The 25,244-nt window shown below is 46.9% G+C and overlaps 1 pseudogene; it reads left to right on the top strand.

Annotated features, from left to right (window-relative positions):
* The first annotated feature begins 2,950 nt into the window (after window positions 1-2,950).
* On the top strand, window positions 2,951-8,169 carry LOC123076989 (uncharacterized; annotated as a pseudogene).
* Window positions 8,170-25,244: the final 17,075 nt, after the last annotated feature.

The raw sequence follows: 25,244 nt of genomic DNA, 5'->3' as shown, positions 1-25,244 counted from the left end.
AATTTATGAATGTCGAACATTTATCGAGCAGGTCAATATTTATCAAGTTTTTGAATTGTTTTGAAAAATGAACAATTTTTCAAAATAATGAACTCATTATCAATAACGTGAACATTTTTTGAATTTCCGAACAAATTTTAAAACCGTGAAGAGTTTTTGAATTTGAGAACAAATTTTGTAATCACAAACATATTTTTAAAATCCGAACAAAATTGCCAAAACCTGAACAATTTTAGAAAAAGGTATTCTTTGGATTATAGTTTATTTAAAAGCAAAAAAAAAGAATAGAAAGGGATAAAGTAAATAATAAAACCAAAAAAGAGAAAAGATGGACTTTTTTAAAAAGGGAACATTTTTTAAATCCCATAACATTTTGTTTAAATTGCAAGTTTTTATAAATTATGAACAATTTTGGAAAACACGACCATTTTTAAAATGAACATTTTGTTAAAGTGAAACAATTTTTTTAAGGTTACGAACAATGTTTGAAACATGAACTTTTTTCGAAAAAAAACCTGAAAAATAGAAAAGAAACAAAAAAAACAGAAAAGGAAAAGAAAAGAGAAAATAAAGTAGAAAAATAAACAGAAAAACATAAAAAAAGAAAACCAAAAACCAAAAGGAGAGAAAAATCGGTTCAGGGAACGTTCTAGAAGGCTCCCCAAACCAGAAAAAACCCGGCAAGGAAATGTATTTTTGAGACACAGGAAACTCTATTAGAAGGTTCCTAAAATCGAAAATGCGAACACTGTAAATGGGCCGGCCCAGGAAACGCAGCCAGGCACAGCGAGGTTATTAGATAGCAAAAAATGCATTAGAGTCATGATTCGATCCCCGACCGCCAGGGCAGTAACATTCGAACACAACCACTACGGTGTCCTCCCTACACTTTTTACTTTGCGACAAATAACCTTTAGTATATACGCAGCTTATTATGCTTATTATTTTATGATAAAATGAAAAAACAGTTCTCTGATTTTGAAAAAAGTTCATTGATTTCGAAAGAAGTTCATCAACTTCGAAAAAGTTCATCAAGATCGAAAAATTTTCATCAAAATTGAAAACAAGTTCATCGATTTTGAAAAAAAAGTTCATGAAAATTGAAAAAAAGGTTCATCGATTTTGAAAAAAAAAATCATTGATTCTGAAAAAAAGTTCATGAAACTTGAAAAGAAGATTCATCGAATTTAAAAAAGTTAATAAAATTTCAACAAAGTTCATCAAATTTTAAAAAAAGTTCTTCTAATTCAAGCGGGTGCTGGGGAAACCTGGTCGTACAAAAAGGGAGAAACAGAAAATAGAAAAGGGAAAAGGAAAACAAAAGAGTGAATACAAGAGAGGAAAGGTCATAAATCTACAGAATCAGCTGCGTGGTGGGGGTGGCAATAGAAGCATGTAGCTATGAGTGAGGTCTGGTTCGAGTTGCAACTTGCTGTATCACTTTTTTGCGTTCTAAAAACATAGAAAAAAAACTCAGCCATGCATGGGCCGGCCCAGCACGGAGCGCTGTGGGCGCCAGTTTGCGAAACGCACACAAACGGGCGCTAAAAAGGAAACGCCACAAAAAACATGTCTCCTCCAATCGAAAAGAAAACATTTTCCCATCATTCCGGCGCTTCTCCACGATCCACGGCGCGGCGAGCGGCGGCCGGACCAGTCAGTCGCTGGCGGTAGGTTGCCAAGTGGCACGGACAGAATTGGACTCGGCCCTCCCTGCAGCGTCACTGCGTCAGGCTCGCGGACGCGTCCACTCGCGAAAACAGCAACGGAAGCCAACCCTGATGCTACTGGCGCATGAGCAACTGTGCTGTACTAGTACGACCGAGCAACCAAAACACTCGCTTCCATCAGTCTTCTCCAGGAGCAGTAGTCGGTAGATGCTGGTGGCAATTTAGGTGAGATTAATGGCGTCCGATCTGCCTGCCAAGAGAGCGAGCCAGAGCGCATGCACGCGGGCCCAGACACGGCCGGATGCACCGGCAGCGCCATGAATGGATCAACTGGCTTGTACTTGCACTTGTGCCAGTATACCAGTACGGAGATTAGCAAGCAAAGTGTGTTAGCCTTCTTTAAACAAGTGCAGAAATTTTAACTAGTAGTGGCAAATGTTTGGGGCACATGCAAGTTTTTAATTTTCCTACCTACATGACCTTCAGGATCACTAATCATGTGCCGTCAACAGCCCAAAAGAAAGCTTCTTGTGGTAAATGTGGCCCTTTAAATTAATCATGGTCAAGCAGAGATAAGGGAAAGGAAGACATTGCCCCCTCTCAAAATATAAGAACATTTTTAACACTATACTAGTGTCAAAAACGTTTTTATATTATAGGACGGAGGGAGTAGATAATAGGGTAGAAGATCGAGACAATGACTAGCATCAACCCAACACCTTTGAAAAACAGGGCTCGTCTCCATACAGAGAGGTAGGAGTATTTGTCAGATTTTAGAGGTGATGGGTCACAAGGCAGATAAGGGATAGAGATATGCCAAGATACAGGTACAGACGCTGCTGCGCCCAGAGGTCTTCTGCCACGGCGCTACTATTAGACCTCCATCGTCATTAAGAGAGAGAGAAAGCAAGGCCGTCCTGTGAATGTCGGTAGGAGTAGCAACAACGAAGTCCTTAATTATAAATTGACGGTGCGAGTACAGCACTAGATGCTCTACTCTTTCAGGCAGCTATGAAGCTACTGACAGTCAGAGCCCGCTTCGGTTTGCCAAGCGGCAGTCCTCCAAGTGATCACGTCGTGTGGACGGATACTTGGTTTCAGCCCACGTCAGAGTCACACCATACATCCTGCTCCGGTCCCTTTCTTCTCTCCGCCACTCTCATCAAGGCCTCTTGGCGCTTCAAAGCTCTCTGACGGACTGTCGCCGGAGCAGAAGGAGGAGATGCGCCATTGCTGCCTGTAGACAGGCCGACAAGTAGTCAGAGGCCGCCAACGTCCCAATGGAGGACGTGGCCGAGGACGAGCCGGCGCCACCCTCTCCGGCACATTGCACCATGACCATCGGTGAGACCTGTGCCGATTATATGGACATGGTGCGGGATGAGCGGGAGGAGAAGTTCCGGGAGTCACAAGCTGACGCGGCCTACAACCACCAACTCCTTCAGGAGCACCAGCAGACGGAGGAGCAGCTTGATGCTTGCAGGCCGAGGCGTCTACAACCCCCAACTACTTTAGGAGCACCAGTAGACGGGGGAGCATCTCAACGCCGGCAGGGCGATCGCGTCGAACGCGGATGTGGCGGAGTAGGCGGTGCTGCTCGAGTCCTACCACTCCGCCCCTAAGATCCACCTTACCCGCTGGTGGTACCGCCAGCGTCAAGCGGAACTAGATGCCGCTTGCAAGGAGTTCGATGAGGCGGCAGACGAGGTGTTGTGCAAGACCGACGATGAGAAGGACATCGTCGGCTCTGCCGAGGCCGCGCCCTGCCGCCATGACCACGAAGCCGGCACATCCGCCAGCGCCGCCAGTAATGAAGAAGAGTAGTGCATGGTAGGTCGCCACCGCTCGGGTCTCAGGAAGGCCACTGCTCTTCCCCTCCTCCTGAAGCCAAGCTTGGCGGGCAGATAATCGGCGGTCGATTAGTCGCTCAAGCTGCCGTGGCGAAGGCCGCGGAGGCCGATCTGAAGAGCACGGAGGCGGAACTGGAGAAGGTGAAGGCAAGTGTCGGAGCTTCAGTTCTCGGTGCTAATGGCCGGACTCGGGGAATGGGCGCCGACAATCATTTAGATTAGTTTTAGAATAAAAGTATGTCCGAAATTATATCTCCAGAGTCGGACGAGCTACACTTTTAGTTGAAGTTTGTTTGAAATGTAATGAATTTCGTCATGTTTATATGAAGTCCACCGTGTTTGCATCAATCTCTTCCGGTTTATATGAAAATTCGGCCGGCTTGCATGAATTTCGTTCGTTTAGTTCCAACAGTGGTACAAATGTATGCAGACAGCGTTGGATGGCGTCCTCCGGTATAAGTGTCCGTGGATTGATTCTTCAGCCCATGAACAAATGCCGGGGAAAATTTGTGGATCGGTGTTAGAGATGCTCTTAGCCTTCTTAAAACAGGTGTACAAATTTGAAGTAGTGGCAAATGTTTGGGGCACATGCAAGTTTTTAATTCTCCTACCTAGATGACCTTGGGGATTACTCCCTCCGTCCTTAAAAAAGTGTACTTCCAACTTTGTTGGAGGGTCAAACTATCTCAAAGTTTGACCTAGTTTGTTCAAAAATATGTCAATGCTTGTGAAACCAAATAGGTATATAATGAAAATATATTTTATCATGAATCTAATGCTACTAATTTGATGGCATGAGTATTGGTCTATTATTGTATAAATACGGTAAAACAAAAAAAAATTAACTTTCCAACAAAGTTGAAAGTACACTATTTTAAGGACGGAGGGAGTAGATGTAAAAACTTTGCCCGAAGCAATGAAAGATCGAGAACTAGATCATGTGCCGTCAACAGCCCAAAAGAAAGCTCCTTGTGGTAAATGCGGTCCTTAAAATTAATCATGGTCAAGCAAAGATAGGGGAAAGGAAGACACGAAGTAATAGGGTACAAGGTCTAGACAATGGCTAGAAAGCATCAACCCACCACCTTTGATAAATAGGGCTAGTCTCCATACAGGAGAATATTTGTCACATTTAGAGATGATGGGTCATTAGGCAGATACGGGAAAGAGATATGCCAAGATACAGATCCGTGAAACGACAGAAGCTGCTGCGTCCAGAGGTCTTCTGCCACGACGCTACCATTAGACCTCCATCGTCATTAAAAGAAAGAGAAAGTAAGGTGTCATCCTGTGAATGTCGGTAGCAACAACGAAGTCCTTAATTAGAAATTGACGGTGCAGCCTAGGAGTAGATGCTCTACTCTTTCAGACAGCTTTTTTTTTTGAGGGGTACTCTTTCAGACAGCTATGAAGCTACTGACAGTCAGAGCCAGCTTCGGTTTGCCAAGGGGCAGGCCTCCATTCCAAGTGATCACGTCGCGCGAACGGATCCTGGACTTGGTCTCGGCCCACGTCAGAGTCACACCATACATGCAGCAGCGAATAGGTAGACCCTGGACTTGGAATCTACCCTCCTTTTATTTTCTGTTCTTAATTACTTGACCTCTAGTGCCCGCCAGCTATATATAATCGTTGCCATGGTCGCTTGTGTGAATGATGTGATGCCTGCTACTGCCAACCGGTCCCAAGTCTCCGAGGTCATAAAAATGTGGCTTGAGGAGTACTTCACGAGAAACACACGAAAAAGGAAGACAAAAGAGACATGGTTTAGAGATTGCAAGACCGGAAAAAAAATGCCATCGAGGCCACATTGGAAGGAGTACCCCAGGGTTACCGTGCAACGCGAGGAGCACCGGACGTCGAAGAGCTTTGCAGCCACGTCCCACGTAGGTGCAAAAGTTGACCTCGACGGGTCGTTTTATGTCTGATGAATCCTGCACTACCGGACAGTTTAATTAGGCCGGCAAATCAAGTCACGGTTTCTCCCTGGCCTGAGCTCGTCAATTCTTCCGGGATCCGCGGTGCCGGTGCGGACGGCGGTCGGAGTCGGCCGACCGGACAGCAACGGCCGCAAGCCAACACGCCAGGACCTGAGTCACGGGATCGACATAGTACCTTGCCACATCTTTGCCGGCACGCACTTCTATTCTACGCTTGTCTTTGCCTTCGTATGCTCCTCTTTTGTCCAAAGCCCCGTGAAATCGTTTCAGGAAAGAAGGCTAGAGTCCTTGAAACGACAGAAGCTGCTGTGGCTGCAATCTCCATCGTCGGAGAAAGCAAAGTCGTCATTTTGTGACAGTTAATGGGCACGTTGGTAAGGGCAGCAAAGTCCTTAATTAGAAATTGACGCCGTGAGGACCGTAGATACTCTCTCCCGGACAGCTACGAAGCTAAAGAGTTGGAGGCTTCCTCACAGCCGCGCCATAAGCAGCATACCTGTGGCCAACTCCAGCGCGCGACTCCATCACGTTCAGGTGCGTTCATTTTGAGCAAAACAGACAAACCAGACGGCCCAACACACGGGCGCAAACGGACTTTTGTCCGTTTTATGTCCGCTTTCGACCCATCCCCTGTCCAAGTTTGCGCCGCTTTTAGAGTGAAACAGACAGCGCGCGGACGGGCGGGATGCGCATGCTTGTACTCCCGTGGCCCGCCCGTCGGTGGCACAAAGCATCACCCCGGCGCCCCATTTCGCGCCATTTTCCCCTAAACCCTGCCACGTACTGCCCACCACCCTCCCCGTCCATGGCCGACGCCCCGCCAAATTCCGGCGGCCAGGCCATCGACCCGCCCGAAAAAGTGAAGAAGAAGGCGGCCAAGGGTTCGAGGAAGTCGTGGTCGGAATGCACACCGGCGGAGCTCGCAAAGATGGACGCGAAATCGGTGAAGAGGAGGAACCGGAGGGCGGCCGGCCAAGTTCGCCGCCGAGTACGGTGCAGTGGAGGCCGCGCGGCGCAAGGCCGAGGTCGACGAGAAGGAGGACATCACCAACAAAGTGCACGCCCTCCTCATGCTTGGGGTTTGCTGTCTGGCGGGTTTCTCTGCAGCGGCCGTCGGCCGGCGAGCAAAGGTTCGTCGGCCGCCAGGCCTCCGCGCTGCCCCTCGCTGACGTCGTGGACCACACCTTTGTCGCCCGGTTTTCCTCTGCCAAGGCACGAAGGCCAGACCCGTTTCTCGGGGTCATCGCGCTGTCCACCCCGCGCCCCTCGGCCGTCATCGACCTCAACGTCACGCCGGGTCTAGCAGCGACGACCGGCCATCCGTCGAGATGAAAAGAAAGCAAGCCCGGTCGCCGTTTACGGGCACCATGACGTCGCCCCGCGTCCTATTCGACGAAATGCCAACACCAACGCCAACGGTCGACGACCCCCTCTACAACCAGTTCATGGAGAATGTGATCTACGAGGGTGTGCATGGCGGTGCCTACGACCCCGAGGAGACCCAAAGTCAGGATGGTCGCGCCCAGTACGTTGCCGATGGAGACAATGAGGCCCACGACCATGTTGACTACGACCATGGTGACTCGTGGCATGAAGATGATGGCATCTATTGCGAAGGTGATGCTGATGAAGAAGAAGGCATTGATATTGGGGGAGAGCCATTGTTCATTGACGAGCTCAACCAAAGAGCGGAAACAAAAAATGAAGAAGAGCATTCGTACGGGTTCATACTGACAAGAAGAGGACAAGTTGATTTGCCAAAGTTGGATGGAGATTAGTCAAGATTCCAGGACAGGTGCGTAACAAAAGGGACCTGTTTTTTGGACAAGAGTCCACAAAACATTTCATGAAAACAAGTTGTTTGTGCCCTACCAACTAACGAGCGATCGTGGCATCACCTCCATTCAAAAGAGGTGATTGTTCATCCAACAAGAATGCAACAAGTATTGTGCCGCACTTGAGAGCGTTGAAGCACGACCCATGAGTGGTCTCGGCATTGGGGACATTATATGCTCTCCTCATCCTAGTTCTTTTGTTGCTACGGCCACGAGACTTCGGCCTTCTATATGTTTGCATGTTCAATTGTTGTTGGTCGTGTAGGCATTTCAATCTTTGGAAGCGTTCAAGACCCGGCACAATGATAAGCCATTCACTCTTACGCATTGTTGGACGATCATCAACAATTTCCCTAAGTTCAAAGATCAATACCGTGAACTTCAAAGGAAGAGAGGCAAAAAGACGACCGCGTTGGCCGGAGGTGGAGATGGTGAGGCATTGACGAGGCCGAGGGGCAAGACCAACTCCAAGGTGGATGACATATGTGATGCTTCATCCATGGCCTTCCATGAGACTTTGCACGACATGATGTCTCAAAAGGATGTGAGGGACCAGAAAAAGCGACAAAGTAAGGACGAACAAATGAAACAATACCTAGAGCTTCAAAGGAAGAAGCTTGAGATGGAGGAGGCGGCCTAGAAGAGGAAGATCGACAAGGAGGAGGCGTCTCGACAAAGGCAGCTCGACATCGAGGCCGCCAATGTCATGGCCAGGCAGATGCAGCTCGACATCGAGGCCACCAATGCCGCAACCAAAGCAAAGGAGGTGGCCCTAGAGATCATGAGCATGGACTTGACCAAGATGAGCGAGAAGACGAAGAGCTGGTTCGAGGCCAGGCAGAAGGAGATGTTCGACGCCGACGGCCTGAACTAGGTCGTCTGTTCGGCCGTGCCCGTTCTTTTTGAAGACTGGCTGTGTGTCGGTGACCTATTCATTTTGGGGGTTGGCTGTGTTGCCGGCGACAAAACTATTCATTTTGTAGGCTGGCTCTGTTACTGACTGCTGGCTGTGTTGCCGGCGAGGACGTGTAGGGCTGCTGGCTATGTTGCCGATGTGAAACTAGGACCGTTGGCCTGAACTAGGGCGTGGTTTATTCAAAAACTAACGTTTGAAAAAGAAGACGGACATGATGGGATCAAATGATGCATTCGCGCGTCGGGCGCACGGCCACCGCATCCCATAGTAGATACAGACACTACCTCATTTTCCTACCCAAACAGCAGAATCAAGGCAAAACGGATGACCGTTTGGGGTCGTGGGCTGGAGTTTGGCCTGAATCACTCGAGGACCCCTCTACCCGCCAACTATGGTCGATGCTAGCGGTACTACTCCCTTGGGCGCAGTCATCACCAACAATGGTGTTTGTTGTGCATGTGAATGATGTGATGCGTGGTATTGCCAACCGGTCCCAAGGCTTCGATGAAGCCATAAAAATGTGACTTGAGGAGTACACAAGAAACACACCAGTCCCAAGGCTTTCATGAAGCCATAAAAATGTGACACGAGGAAGACAATGGATAATATAGTTTGGAGATAGCAAGACCACAATGGCATCACCGTGCGGCAAAATTTCGTGTTTTGACCCTTTTCACGTCTAAAATCGAGAACTGACCCCGGTTTAAAATTATTTCGACATTTGACCCTTTTGCTACCGCCGGGGTTCCCGACGGTAGATTTGTGCGGGCTACCGCCGCTCCTCGTGGCGGTAGGTTCCCTTGACGACGTCTGGCCGTTAACGGCCGTGTGCACGTGGCAAAGGGACCTACCGTCGCCCTCTACGGCGGTAGGCTGTTGCAACCTACCGCCGGGCTGTCTGGCGGTAGGTTCCTGGATAAGGTTGTGAAGGAGGGGGTTGTGCTGTTCCCCCACCCACTCATTCACCCCACTCTTCTTTCGAGCTGAAGCTCTCTCCTCCTCTTCTCCCCCACCAAATCACCCACTAGATCCCCCTCCATTGCTTGAGATTTAGCTGGTGGATCGAGCTCATTTGCATCACCCAAGGTACCTCCCCCATCCCCCCTTCATTTGGTTGGTTCAAATCATGCATTTTGCTCATTTTGTTGGAATCACTAGTTCATGGTTTTGTTGTGGTGAAATCATTGTATATGATGCATTTAGGGTAATGTTTGTGCTTTGAAAATGTATTGTGTCACTAGCATTGTTTGGGTAGTAAGAAATATCATTTAGGGTTTTGTTAAGGTTAATGACATGGTTAGGGTTAAGGTTGTGTTTATGGTTATGCTTAAGTCTATATGACGAACGTTATGGTTATAGTTTAATTAGGGTTTTGTTAGAGTAGGTACCTCTTGAATTATAGCTCGATCTACTCCTAGGGTTCAAGTTTTTGTCGAGACACGGTTAGGATTTTTTACCTTGGATGACTGTTATAGTAATCCCTGGACTTGTAGGATGGGATCGATCATCTTTGTTGAGACTTCTGCGGAGGCGGCGGCTAAGCGTGAACGTGCAGTCATTGAGGAAAAGATGGACTTGTGGGTCAAAGCCGTTGATGCATTGAATGCGGCTTGTAAAGATTTTTCAAAGTATTATGTGTCGAAGTGCGACGATGCCAGAGTTAAGTTATACCAAGCTAAAGAGAAAAACATAAGCAAACTCAAGAATGAAGAGAAAAATCATAGACGCGCTCTTGCAAGGCAAATTGCATTGTGTGGAACAAGGGATGAAGTGAATGAGATGTACTTTAACAACCCTGGGCAGATCATTGATTGGCTAGTTAGGCAAGCATCGTCGGTGATACTTAGTCGGGCAACTCGTTGGGCTTGGGTCCGTGAAAGAAATGATGTCATTTGTTGCAACCCCGGGCCATACGACAAAGATGTCTTCTTGATGGAGTAGTAGAGGGGTTTGAAACAAATGATGTTGTAGTGTCATTTGGACTGTAATGGCATGTACCCTTATCATTTATGTAACCTATTCCATTTTGAACCAGTGAGAACATTATGTAACCTAGGTCATTATAAATAAGTTATGCTTTGTGTTTGTATTGTATCATTTGATTTGAGTTATGGTTTGTTCCATTTCATGTAGCATGGAAAACATGACCCCGGAGCAGTTGAAGAAAGTATATGAGAAGTGTTGTGGCATTGCATCTAAGAGTTTGGCGGCAGCGTCTGAGAAGATTGTACCGGAGCGACAACTTGCTATCAAGAGGGAGCTTGAAGCATGGTTCAAGAGCAATGATGAGGAGTTTGTTGCCATGATGGATTTCAACAAGTATCCATTCATGGAGGAACCTTCTGATCTTAAGGAGAGAAAAATTTTCCATAGGCTTGTGAAAGAAAAATAGAAGATACTTAATGAGCTCCATGAGAAGGAATATGCTTGCAGACATTCTGTGGCAACGAAGATCTTTTTCTCTGTGAACATAGAAGAATTCTGTGAGCTGGACTTGAGAAACCCGGATAGATCATTGGATGGGCAATCACACAAGGCAAGTCAGAGATTCCGGAACGCCGTACTCGATGGGCATGGTTCAGCGAAACGAAAGGTGTGTTGGAGAATTGGGCGGGATCGTCGGATTATCAACTGGAGCCTAATCCTGATCGTGACGTACAAATTGAACGTCTTATGCGTTTTAGATCTTTCTTTCCGAAGTAGAAAGTGTATGCTCGAGCTTGAGCTTTGTACTTTGAACTCATGTCATTCGAGTCTCTATATGTTTTAAGTCAGTTGAACTAGTGTCATTTGTGGATGTAATGAACTATGCTCAGTTATGTATGTCTTCGCTACTCCATCATTTTTGCATGTCATTTTGTATGCTTAGTTCACAGAAATTTGTAAGAAATGCAAAGGCAAAGGGCTAAAAAAGATAGGAAGACAGAAAAGGAACAGAACCCTACCGCCATGGGCCCCGGCGGTAGGGTGCCCAACCTACCGCCCCCGAAATGCCCGATTTGGCCACAGAAGAGGCAGCACAACAAGCGTTTGGGTGGCCAACCCTACCACCATGGGCCCCGGCGGTAGGGTGACCAACCCTACCGCCCCCAAAATGCCCGATTTGGCTACAGAAGAGGCAGCACAGCAGGCGTTTGGGTGGCCACCCCTACCGCCATAAGCGCCGACGGTAGGGTGACCAACCCTACCGCCCCCAAAATGCCCGATTTGGCCACAGAAGAGGCAGCACATCAGGCGTTTGGGTGGCCACCCCTACCGCCATAAGCGCCAGCGGTAGGGTGCCCAACCCTACCGCCCCCAAAATGCCCGATTTGGCCACAGAAGAGGCAGCAAAGCAGACGTTTGGGTGGCCACCCCTACCACCATCGGCTCCGGTGGTAGCGTGCCCAACCCTACCGAGGAACAGGGGACCGTTTCGGTCATAGAACATTTCGCCAACCTACCGCCATATCCTCCGACGGCAAGGTTTCATTTCCTACCGCCATGTGGTCTGGCGGTAGGGCGCAAAGCAGAGCAGAGTTTGCTCTGTTTTTCTTCTTCATCACTTCAACACAAATCAAGTCACAGCAACAGCAAAACAAACATAGTTTCATCAAATCGAAGACGTAGTTCATCACAAGTTTCATAAATCGAAGACGTAGTTCATGATAGGTATCACAAATCAAAGACATAGTTCATCACATGTTTCTCGAATGGAAGGCATAGTTCATGACTAGTTTCTTGAAACGAATGCCTTATTGGGTCACACGAGGCCATTTCCTTTTTTGTCGCGTGCCTCATCCTCCTCTTGGGCTTCACAAGCCCTTGCAAGCTTTCTTGCTCTCTCCTCTTGACGAGCAATCTTCTCCTTGCGTGCCCTCTCCTCTTCACACTTCTTGCGCTCCATCCTCTCCTTTTCACGACGCTCTTCATCCAAGCCTCTCTGAAATGCTTCTTCAAACAACCGCTGCCTCCATAGACAATCTCGAAGTTGATCTTTCTTAACATCTTCTAGCACATCTTGATCTATCCATGTAAAGTACTTACAAAGTGGAGGCGGCGACTAGGTACGAATAAAGAACAAATGTGGTCATTAGTAAGATAGATTCAATGGTTGACGACATGTTTGAACTTGAACAACTTACCGGCGGTACATCATAGGCGTGAGCTGGACGAGGACAATCGTAGGCATAGTTGGGACAAACAAAATATCTTCTTCCTTCCGTCCATGATTTCTTGCGGTCGGTGGATACCTTAACTTTGCAAACATCTCCACAAAAACATGATGGAGTTCTCATATCTTTGTCCTTCACCTTATCCAACTCGGCATATGTCCACTTGTCCGGCATATCCTCGCGGTTAGTACACGGTGGCCTCGTCACGGAACCGGAAAAAGCCATGCCTATAAAGATAAACTTGGTAGTTACTAAAGTAAGAAAACATGTATGTATGCAAAAAAACAAATAAACAAGACCAAATAACAAGTACCATTCACCTTATTTCAACCATCTGGGTTAAGCAAGATGTCAATAGGCCTTCCTCTATCAACCCTTCTCGTCCTACGACCATGCCACCGGTACCCGACCGCCCTCACGCCCTCTAATACTGTCTCCTCGTCCACTACCGCCAAGATTCGTCTGTCCTCCACGCGCACCACTCATGCCTCCTCGTCCACTACCACTCCTACCTCCTCGTGTGCCACTGGTACCTCCTCTTCGGGCATTTTTTGACTAGGATCCGGAGTGTTGGCACCGGTCCGTGGATTTTTGGTGCATTTCCTAACATTGTGTCCCGGCTCGTCACATTTACCACAACTGTTGATGTCCGGTGCCTCCATAAATGGCCGTTACCAAATTGTTTCATTCCGGTGTATCCAGCTAGGTCATCCATGTCACCCCTAAACCTCTTCTTTCTTCTTCTTCCCTTTGTAGGCACCATGAGTTCGGGGTCGGGGACGATGTGTGGCCCATGATACTCAGGCCACTGTGACTGATCTAGGAAGGGATGAAACCTAGGATCCCATGTCAACCTCGTTCGTTCCAATGTGAACTCATGCAACCGCAAGGTGGTACCATCCGATACTTTCAAGTTTCTGAACCTTGCGGCGGCCATCACATGCGAGCAAGGCCAATGATACTTGTGAGGTCTCTCACACTGACACCACCGGGTCTTGAGGCGCACCTCATATGCTACTCCACCATATGTCATGTTGTCCCTTGTTGTGCCACCCGGCTCATCGACTTGGTAGATTTGTTCTTTTTCATTGAAACTAATGATTTGTTGACGCCAAGACTTGCGCGCTTGATGCTTCAACCAATCCTCAATTTTGAAGGGAAATTCCATTTTCTCACCTATCCATTTGGCCGTCTCTTCGGAATGCCTCAGAAAATACTCGTTGAGCTTAAAGAAGGTATATTTTACTATTGCAGTGACCGGCAAAGAACGGACACCCTTGAGCACATTGTTGAAGCATTCCACCATGTTACTTGTCATGTCTTCGTATCGGAAACCTCCTTCGTCGTAAGCACGTGACCACTTATGCTTCTCCGAAAAATTCCTTGTCAAGAATTCTCTCCCTCCTTTGTTCTTTTTCAAAGCCTCGAATAGCTTATCATAGCGGCTTTGGAATGTGGCGTTGTTGAATGCCACACAAACATGGGTAAGATCTTTGCAAAACTCCTTACTCTTGCATGCACGGTAAAAGTTTGCCATGAAATGCCTCATGCACCAACGGTGTCGGAGCTTTGAATAGCCTGGAATATCAACTTCTATTGCTTTCAGAATCCCATGATGGCAATCCGATATGATGCACACCTCTCTTTTGGGGCCAATCACCTTCGTCCTCACATGATCCATAAACCACTGCCAATTATCATCGTGCTCGGAAGGCACCAACGCAAATGCCACCGGCAACACATTGTCATTGGACGAGTGGGCCATTGCTACCATCAAAGTGCCCTTGTACTTTCCGGTCAAGAACATGCCATCAATTGACAACACGGGGCGGCAATGCCTAAATGCATCGATGCATTGACCAAAGCTCCAAAAAGCTCGATGAAACACTCCCTCAATTGACTCCACCCGATGGCGCATTCACTGGTTCCGATGAGCAATGGCTGCCAACATCTTGGGAAGAATGTTATATGCGGCCTCATAATCACCATGCAACATCCTTATAGCGTTTGCCTTCGCCATCCATGCCTTTCCATACTTGACCGGGTACCCGAATCTTTCGAAGACCGAACTCATGAGGAATTTCACCTTCACGGTTGGATCATGGGATATCTCATTCAACAATTTATAGCCTAGATACTCGGACGTGAGTTGGCGGTGTCCCTTGCTTCGATCCGCTTTCTCCGGCTGTATGCACTTGTGGGTGGCCACACAACTCTTCAACTCCCATTGCCCAGTTTCCTTGATCTTTCTTCCACGGACCTTCCATGGGCAACCTTCTTTGTCACATTTGATGGTGTAGCACAATTTTTTGTTGGAATGACCAACAACGAACGGCCTATGGTTCCGAATGGCATAGTCACTCAACCATATCTTGAACTCTTGCAAACAACCAAACTCGATCCCTTTCTTCAAATGAGCATTCTCGTCCTCACCCGGTGGCCTTGGATCACCCATCCTCGGGCAAGGCGATGGTTCGATCAAGCCCAACCTCATGCCACCATCAACAACGGCCTTGTCGGCAATGCCAAGATCACGGAACAAAGAGGGTCCTCTTTCCTTGCCATTGACCTTCTTGTAAATTTGATTTTCTTGCGGCGTGAATCCATCCTCATCCAATTCTTCTGGTGGACCCTCATCATCCGACTCATACCTACACATACGGCTATAAGGTAGGTTCCGGTCCATGTCTTGTTGATGCAATAAGGTAGGGTACACATACGACTATAAGGTAGGGTACACATACGGCTATAAGGTAGGGTACACATATGACTCATACCCACAATGACATCCAAGTCACCAATGGGATTGTAATGAATCTCTTCTTCTTCCGCATACACATCATCTTGAGCAATAGCATCTCCATCAACATGAGCAATGGCATCTCCATCAACATGAACATTTGCATGTTCATCAACATGAGCAACGGCCTCATCTTCAACATGATCATAACCTACAAGAACTATTGCTCTAGCATTGATGATGTCCTCTTCATTTGGTTGGCTACTTGGTGGTTGGCTAGCCGCATTGTGGTCAAACACCACGACAACATCATGTATTGGGGGAGGACACATTTCGGTTCAAGTCAAGTAGTGGCCGAGGAACTTCAACCTTGAATTGTCTTGTGGCAAATAACTCAAGTGACTTGTCTTGTGATCCCTCAACTTTCTCCCTATACACATCCCAATGCAATTGAGAGATGATGGGCATACTCTTTAATCGGGATCTTACTCCCACTCCCACATCATAACGTCCAATAAGCTTCACACCATCACTTGGGTTAATCCAATTGAGGACATTTCTCACTTTCACGACAATATCATCATAGCTCGGGCTTGTGTCAAAAACCATGGCCTCCTCCCCTTCGTCGGCATTTCCATGCATGAAAGCCGCCTTGTCCAAATAATGCACACTCACTAGTTTATCCATCTAAAAACAATGGAACAAAATTGAGTCATCCATGAACCGGTCATTTCATATGGATGAACTAGCTAAAATATAAGGTTTTGAATCTAACAACTAGTTTACCTTAATCACAGCACTAACCCTAACCCTAACCTAACTAAACCCCTAACCCTAACTCTTAAGCTAGCTTGCCACAACAAAGAGTGACACATATTACTTAGATCAACCATGAATACACCATAAATGCCCCATAAATGTGCCATAAATGCACAATAAATGCTAAACTAGAGGAAGAAATAGAGGGTTCCAAAACTAGTTCATTCCAACAAAACTAGATGATTTGAACCAACCAAATGAAGGGGGATGGGGGAGGTACCTTGGGTGATGCAAATGGCCTCGATCCACGGGACAAATCTCAAGCAATGGAGGTGGATCTAGTGGGTGCTTTGGTGGGGAAGAAAAGGGGGAGAGAGTGTGAACTCAGAGAGGAAGAAGATGAGTGGAGTGGGTGGGTGGTGAGTGGACCCCACCGAACATTATCTCCAGGACCCTACCGCCGGGGACCTGGGCGGTAGGGTGTTCGAGCCTACCACCGAGACCTCCGGCGGTAGGTCCCTTTGCCATGTCAGCCCCCGTTAACGGCCAGACGGCCGTCAAAGTACCCTACCGCCAGGTAGAATGGCGGTAGCCTGTACACATCTACCGCCACGGCGAACGGTGGTAGCTGAAAGGGTCAAATGTCGAAATAATTTCAAACCGGGGCCAGATCTCGATTTTAGACGTGAAAAGGGTCAAAACACGAAATTTTGCCTCACCGTGCAACGCGAGGAGCACTATACGTACTGTATGTCCTTGCGTACAAGAGGGAGCCTTTTTTTCCTTTTTTGAGGGGTCGTACAAGAGCTTTTCACGCACGTACATTATACATACGTGCAAGGTTAGGGAAACATTGTCCTCGGGAAAGCATGTGGTTTGAACGAACTCAAGCAACTCCGAACAGTTTGTTGAATTAGGCCGGCCGGCCGGTAAATCAAGTCAAGCCTACGTTTAGTTAATTTCCCCTGGATCCGCGGCGCGGCGGGCGGTCGGAGTCAGCCGCCCGGACAGCAACCGCTGCAAGCCCACACGCACGCACTCGTGGACTTGGTCTGCGCCTTGGCCTCCTCCTGCTTCCTCCGAGGCCAAGAAAAATGAATGACCAATGTCGAATCGACATCGCACTCGCAAACCATACCGCAGCCGCTCTCCTTCCATGAAGCCGCCAGATTTGATGCTGTGCACGCACCGCCGACCCATGTCCCGGACATAATGACCACCTTGTGCCGGAACAGTTGCCTGAAGCCATCCATCCACCTGTCGAGAAAGCGACCGAGGGAGAAGGCCGGAGCAGTACAGTCACGCACCGGCACGATGAAGGCGAGACAGCCGAATCAATGAAGACTATACCTAGCTTGTAGTACTACCACCTAGCTTGTACCACCTAGTGTGTACTGGTACGGAGATTAGTAGTGGTTGGCGGCGTGCACATGCGAAGAAGAGACTTAAACCGAAAGGCGTGCGTGTGCAGGCGCTAATTTTTTTTAAATAATACATTTTTTTAATAAATTTGAGAAATATTACGCCGTCTACATTTATTTCAAAAAAAATACGGCGTCGGCGTTGGGGAAGCCGATTGGCTTCTGTCGGCCAGCGGTAAGCCGGGAGGCCCAATCGGCCACCAGTAAGCCGATTAGTGCCTTGTGCATGCAGTCGGCCTCAGCGAAGCCGATAAGTGCATGAGCTGATTTGCTAGCTAGCTTTCCGTGCGTGTGTGCATACAGCTGATGTATTAATCGATCTAGCTACTTTCCTGTGCGTGTGTGCATGCAGTTGTTGTATACTAATCGATGAGAGGGCTAGCTTTTACGCTAGCAATACATTTTACCGTATACGCTTGACAGGCCGGAAAGTACTCGGCTGTAGCTTGTACGTGCGTAGTCGTTCGAAAAGTACTCTACGGCTACCGCGCTAAGGTCAGGCCTGTGCTAATTGTTGGTGCAGGTCCCTTTGACGTTAAGTACTTTCCGATGACGGCGACGAACAACAACAACGACCGCGACGAACAAAGCAAAGCTGACTCATTATCGACCACCTTCAAGTGTAAAAGCTAGCCCTCGAGCTAGCAATCAATTTTTTCCAGGACATGAACTAGTACTTACTAGTACTTCTGGCCGGAACAATCTTCACAAAATACGTACGTAAACAACATCTGGTCGATCGTTGCTTTCTGGCCGGTCGAGCGTATACGGCAAAATGTCCACGTATACCACAAGCACCCTAGCTGTCTGGTGGATCGATTGGGCAGAGGCTAGCTAGCTAGCTTATCAAATGGGATTAGCACAACTCACGCTACGTATGATGCATGGGTCATGCACCTATCGGCTTCCTGTAAGCCGATTAGTTCCAATCGGTTTCCGGTAAGCCGACTGGACCCAGTCGGCCTCCCGTAAGCTGACTGGAACCTAATCGGCTACCCCGTGGCCGACTGGCTCCGGTCTGCTTACAGCAAGCCGATGCTGTATTATTTATGTAATTTCTCAAAACTGTGTATTATTTTTTAAATTTTATTAAAAAAATGTATTATTTAAAAAAAAATTAGCTGTGCAGGCAGCCACTGCTGGGGCATTCATTTGGCATGCTACACTACGATGCCTTTGTTGTCCTTGTTGGACAGTCCACGGAGTAGTACTACATGCTTCATGGGTACGCATAGTACTCGGGTTCAACTCTCTCTCGCAAAAGGGTCAATTAACACTACACCACGACACTCAAAGCAGCGTCAAACAATCTATCGGCATAGGTCACCTAAGGCGACACATTTAGTGTTGGGAAAGACCTTTCCCGACATAAAGGAGTTGTCGCCTACAGTCCTGCCAGGAAAGGTCTATGCCGATAGATAAATCTATGCCGACAGATAATATGACGATGTTGGTGAGATCTATGGCGACAAACATTTCTACACCGACAGACAAAGCTATGCAGACAGATCATTTGACACTGTGCTATGCCAACACATTGTGTGATATCCATTGCTATGCCGACAGTTTGTCCGTCAACGCACTATACCAACAGATAGTGCGAAGTCCAGTACTTATGCCGACACATTTACTACCAGGGTCCTACATTTCAGCACAAATGCAAACACACCATATTTTGAATGAAATTACATTCATAATATTCAATTCATGTTCAATGCGCAATACATATATAAACAATTGCACTCTTGTATTCATCACAAGATACCATTGATAAATACATATATATTGAACATATAGAAGATTCATTAATTTTCTTCACTCAAGTTAGCTACAACCACTAAGGAAATACATAGGTCGACATACAAGTTGTGACATGTTACAAAATACGGGCTAAGTTCATAAGAGACTCATGTCTGGTCACTATATAAAACACTATGGAACATACCAAGTCTTTGTTCATCGAACCAACAACAACTTCCATATGATGAAAGTAGGTCGACCATGCATGCCATGAAGAAAAGCCATAACATCTTCGATTTGATACCTTCTGCCATTATATCCTGCAAGATCACTCGTATGTTTCAGCAATATCATTTGTTCAAACTTCTGAGTTGCTCTTGAGTCCAAAAATCAAAAACAAAAGATGTACAACAAACTGGCTTGCTTAAATGAAAAGTAAACAAATACTTGATTGCACTTCCTCTCTAATTAAATCTATGCATCTCTCCTAGTTTTCTTATTTCTCTCTAATTTTTAAGTTTAATTAGGCAGCATATAGGCCAAAGCCAAAAACATACTTATTTTAATTCAATGAAGAAACCCAGTTACATGCACAGTTATCAAGAAACAGCCATGAATATATAGCCCAGCTTTGTAGAAAATAAAGCATCAAACCAGCATTCAAGTTCTTACAAACACACGTACTACAGATCCATGAGAGTTTGCATGTTACATAAAAGTTTGCATATGCTGATAAAAAAAAGTAGTGCCAAACAAGGGTGAGGAATACAAAAGGGGAAATTATGTAGCATTATATTGGAAACCATCTACATCGGTCAGAGTTAGCTCGAGTTTAAACTAGACATACAGCTCTGAACTACAACGGTTGAGAACCAACAAGTCATTGTGAAACTTGATTAGTTAGATTGCTATAGCCCAGCAGCTCTGTGCTGACATTGATAGCCTCTTCTATTTTCCAGTATTGAAATACAAGCAGAAAAAAGCTCGAGCAACTAACCACCACATAAACATTGTGAGACCATGCAACTCCGCTAATTATCATAAACGCAAAAGAGGAGAATTTAGGAACTGACAATTCCTTTATCAAGTACTATAAGCAGATCTTTCATCGAGCAAGGTGGAACTTAACCAATCTGGACACTATAAATCAACACAACATGAGGAGGGGCCCCTTAACTTTTATCAACAAGAAGGAAGAAACCCGGGTGCAGAATTCATCTCTGGCTGGGTTGAAGCACCAGATAGTTACTCTAGCACTGACCTAGGGCTTCGTTTTCAATCTGAACATTAGCAGTGCTTATCGACCAATAAGTCTTAGGCTTGAGGTTAAACTTGAGTGAAATAAAAGATAACTTTCATATGTCCAGTGCAGTGTAAGTCAATGATAACTTTAATGTCTTCGAAATGCTGTGAAATATTAGACCTAAAACAACTATATAAAGGCTTGGAATAAGATTTATATGAACCAAACGAGCTACATCTCGACAATAATCTGGAAACATAAACAAACGACAGAGTAAATAAAAAATATACAAACATGAAATAGTTCTGGTGTTTCTTGACCTGCACTTTTAGATTCGAGTTGCCCAGCAAACATAATATCAGGCTCAATACCCATTGCTTTGAATATAAGTTCAGAACGGACTCTGGGATAGTTTTCCCTTGACCTTTTCCACCCTAGTCACGTGCTGGTGCAATGTTGCTCAAGATCATTCAATGGTAAAGCATGACACTGAATCAAACTACACTTTTTTTTACTTCATATTACACAGTACACATAGAAACAAGCTATCATGTAAATGCCTGAAGTAGCAGATTATCCTCCTTTCGATTTGATGGTCTGTTGCATCATCGATTATAGTCTGATGCAAACTCTGATGGTCTGATGAATCATCTATTTATAGTGACATTACAAACTAGTGTATATGTGTGTAATTATATGCACATACACACGCTATGAAGCATGAAACATGACAATAAAAATGCAAAGGAGACCCAGAAAAAAAACAATAGACTTTTAGTTCACATTGATGACCCTTTTTCCCATTCTAGCCCTTTTTATTTTTGAACCAAGCATCATACCACAGTTAACAGTGAACAAACAAGTCCCTTTCTACATCTTTTCACAACTCCAAGCAGCAGCTTGATAATAAGAGTCTGGGTGGCAACTATAAATCAGCATGGCATGATGGGCGTGGACACATAGAGCATGAGAGCGAGAGAGAACACCAGTGGCTTACCATTAGCTATGTCGGAGTGGAAGTAAAATCGGGTCCATCGGACACGTAGCGCGGAAGGCATTAGAGTGGAAAAAGAATCACCGTGCACACCATATGGCGGCTCTGTCCTGCACCTGCATGGGCAAGGAGACACATTGATACAGTAGGGATGTCAATTACAGTGAATACGTACAGTGTTCTCAGCAGCAAAGAAACACTTCATAATCTCTCTCTTGATTTTTCAGTCTCTAAAGCAAATAAATAATGATTGAAATCTGCGGCACAACTGGAGGAAAAGGAGATTCACATAATCACTTAAACCTCCATACACTAGATACAGAGTCCAAGTTTTAGTTTGCATCTTATAACATGTTCTGTTACAAAGATGCAAACTGCACTACCGATTTCACAATTTTCCACCGGCACTTTTTGGAACGTCCGTTGCGTACTGGTGGCACTTTTGGAACGGAAAGCACAAGGCCTTCTATAGGAAACTATAGTTGCATGATACATAGGATAAATTTTCCAAATAAAGGTGGCCAACATAATTTATTTAGTCTGAAACTTCAGGTGCTGCAAATAATTGTGCTTCAATTGTTCAAGAAGACAAGTTGGATTGCAGGACCTCTCCTCTTCTCCTCTCTGAAGAAATATTTATTGTGGTGCAGTAAGCAAATTTAGGCCGGATGAAGGAGACGAACTGAAGGGGAGGGAAGAGAGATTCTTACATTATCCATGGGGTCGGAGCAACAGCGTCTTGGGAAGGGAAGAAGCAAGCACATAGAGAACCTGCGCGGGCGTGAGGAAGACACATCAGGGAAGGGAGCGGCCAAATGAAAACTAACCAACAGTCTGGGTGGGAGAGGGGCGGGGAGGAGACCTTCCATGGCACGGCTGCTAGTGCGTGGTTATGTATGTAAGACAATAGGCTTTGGGGGAACCAGCACAACTCTCTAGGGGTGGCCTATCACATATATATATATAATGAGGTGGTATACAACGTTACAATATACACATGTAAATACAGTCTAACACCCTCCCTCAATCTTAGCCACTTTCTAATGAATCTAGAAGGGTAAGATTGCGCCTGCAAGTCTCAAACTGTGGCAAAGGCAATGGCTTGGTGAAGATGTCAGCAAGTTGATCCTTGGAAGAAATAAACTTGATCTGTAGTTGCTTCTGAGAGACACGTTCACGCACAAAGTGATAGTCAACTTCAATGTGTTTCGTTCGGGCATGGAATACCGGATTTGCAGAAAGGTATGTAGCACCGATGTTATCACACCAAAGAACAGGAGGCTGTGATTGGGGTATACTTAACTCCTGAAGCAAGGACTGTACCCAGATGATCTCTGATGTGGCATTGGCCACAGCCTTATACTCAGCCTCAGTACTGCTACGCGAGACAGTAGCCTGTTTCCGAGCACTCCAGGCAATCAGGTTAGAGCCAAAGAAGACAGCATAACCCCCCGTGGATCGCCTGTCATCCGGATTGCCAGCCCAATCTGCATCAGAATATGCTGAAAGACAACAAGAGTCAGACGGCCGAATATGCAAACCATGAGCCACCGTGAAACGAATATAGCGCAAAATCCGCTTAACAGCAGACCAATGAGTGTCACGGGGTGACTGCAGATACTGGCAGACTCGGTTAACAGCATAGGAAATGTCTGGTCGCGTGATCGTCAAGTACTGGAGCCCACCAACAATACTCCTGTACTCTGTCGCATCAGAAGAAGAAAGAAGCACACCATCAACAGCATTGAGCTTATCAGTGGTAGACATGGGTGTAGTCGTCGGTTTGCACTTAAGCATCCCAGCTCGCTGCAACAAATTCAGAGAGTACTTCTTCTGTGTCATAACAAGGCCAGCAGCACGAGAAGTAACCTCCACACCAAGAAAGTAATGAAGCTTCCCAAGGTCCTTGACCGCAAAATCAGCACCAAGTGAGCGAACAAGCGCAGTAGCAGCCGACTGAGAGGAGCTGACCAAAATGATATCATCTACATAGACCAACAAGTACATAGTAACCTCAGGCCTTTGAAGAAGAAACAATGAGGAGTCAGCAGTTGATGATGCAAAACCATGAGCACGAAGAGCCATTGCAAGACGAGCATGCCAAGCACGAGGAGCCTGCTTCAGACCATAAATTGCCTTGGACAGTCGACAGAGATGATCAGGGCGATCCGGATCAGAGAAACCCGGAGGCTGGCGCATGTAAACCTCCTCCGCCAAGACACCATGAAGAAAAGCATTTTGAACATCAAGCTGACGAAGAAACCAACCTCGAGTAACAGCCAGAGAGAGAAGAAGTCTGATGGTAGTAGGCTTGACCACTGGACTGAAGGTGTCTTCATAGTCAAGTCCAAAACACTGTCGAAAACCACGAGCAACCAGACGAGCCTTATAGCGCTCAATGGACCCATCAGAATGCCTCTTCACTTTAAAAACCCATTTGGAATCAATGACATTTACCCGTGATTGTGGAGGAACAAGAGTCCATGTCTGATTGCGAAGAAGCGCTTGATACTCCTGCTCCATGGCCTCTCTCCAATGAGGAATGCGCATAGCAGCTTGATACGTGCGTGGCTCAGAGGATGGATCTGCGAGAGCAGCAGACATGCATGCCGCTAACCAAGCAACTGTGCCATCGTGACGTTGCTTAGGCTGAAAAATGCCACTCCGACTGCGCGTATGTGGACGTAGAGCAGCAGCAGGAGCCGGCGGAGGCGAAGGTGACGGAGACGTGACGGTCGCCGGAGATGCAGGAATCACCTCAGGCGAGCTCGGGACAGACGACTCCGGGCTGCATGGCGAAGACTGGCCCGACGACAGGGGCTCAGAGGCCATGGGCGAACCGAGAGTGGGCGAGGCCAGCTCCGGTGACACCGGCCCAGACGGCCTTGGCGAGGCGAGAGCAGGCGAGGCCGGCCCTGATGAGAAGGGCCCAGACACCCTGGGCGAGGCAGGGGCGGGCGAGGCCAGTCCTGGTGATGACTGCCCCGACGCCCTGGGCGAGACGGGGACCGAGGAGGCCGGCCCAGTCGGCGGGGTTGCAGGGCGCGACGATGGCGAAGGCAGCCCAGAAGTCAGAGGCGACCGGGCCAGGACGTCGATCGGCCGTGCATGAGCACGGAAACCGAGGCCATGCAGGGGCGCCATGTGCTCCTCATGCACAACAGAAGATGGCACTTCCAGAATCTCCAAACGAGCCCCACGACCAGTGCCTGCACCATGGTTAGGCAACAATAGAGGAGAATATGCAACATCATCAAATTGGTCAGAAGCAACAGAGGATGAATGCATGACAGGTGGCTCGGTAGTGGACACAGGGAGTTTGGCAAAGGGAAAAACATGCTCATCAAACACAACATCCCGAGAGATGTAGACACGATTAGTGGGCACATGAAGACATTTGTATCCTTTATGAAGAGAGCTATAACCAAGAAAAACACACTTCTTGGAATGAAACTCGAGCTTACGCTTGTTATATGGACGGAGATGGGGCCAGCAAGCACACCCAAACACCTTGAGAAAGGTGTAGTCCGGTTGTTCATTAAGGAGAACTACAATGGGAGTCTTCATATTCAAAACACGAGTGGGAGTACGATTGATGAGAAAACATGCAGTGGTGAAAGCATCACTCCAAAAACGAAACGGAACAGATGCATGGGCCAAAAGAGTCAGACCAGCTTCAACAATGTGACGATGCTTACGTTCTACTGAACCATTCTGCTGATGTGTATGTGGACATGCTAAACGGTGAGTGATCCCAAGCGACTGAAAGAAGGAGTTGAGGTTGCGATACTCGCCACCCCAGTCCGACTGAACATGAACAATTTTGTGCTTGAGAAGGCGTTCAACATGTTTTTGGAACTGAACAAAAATGTCAAACACATCAGATTTACGTTTGATAAGATAAAGCCAGGTAAAGCGGCTGTAAGCATCAACAAAACTGATATAGTAATTATGACCACTAACAGAAGTCTGAGCAGGACCC

Source organism: Triticum aestivum, chromosome 1B (genome assembly GCF_018294505.1).
Source record: "Triticum aestivum cultivar Chinese Spring chromosome 1B, IWGSC CS RefSeq v2.1, whole genome shotgun sequence".
NCBI classification, from domain to species: Eukaryota; Viridiplantae; Streptophyta; class Magnoliopsida; order Poales; family Poaceae; genus Triticum; species Triticum aestivum.
This window is presented reverse-complemented; position numbering and strand designations above follow the sequence as displayed.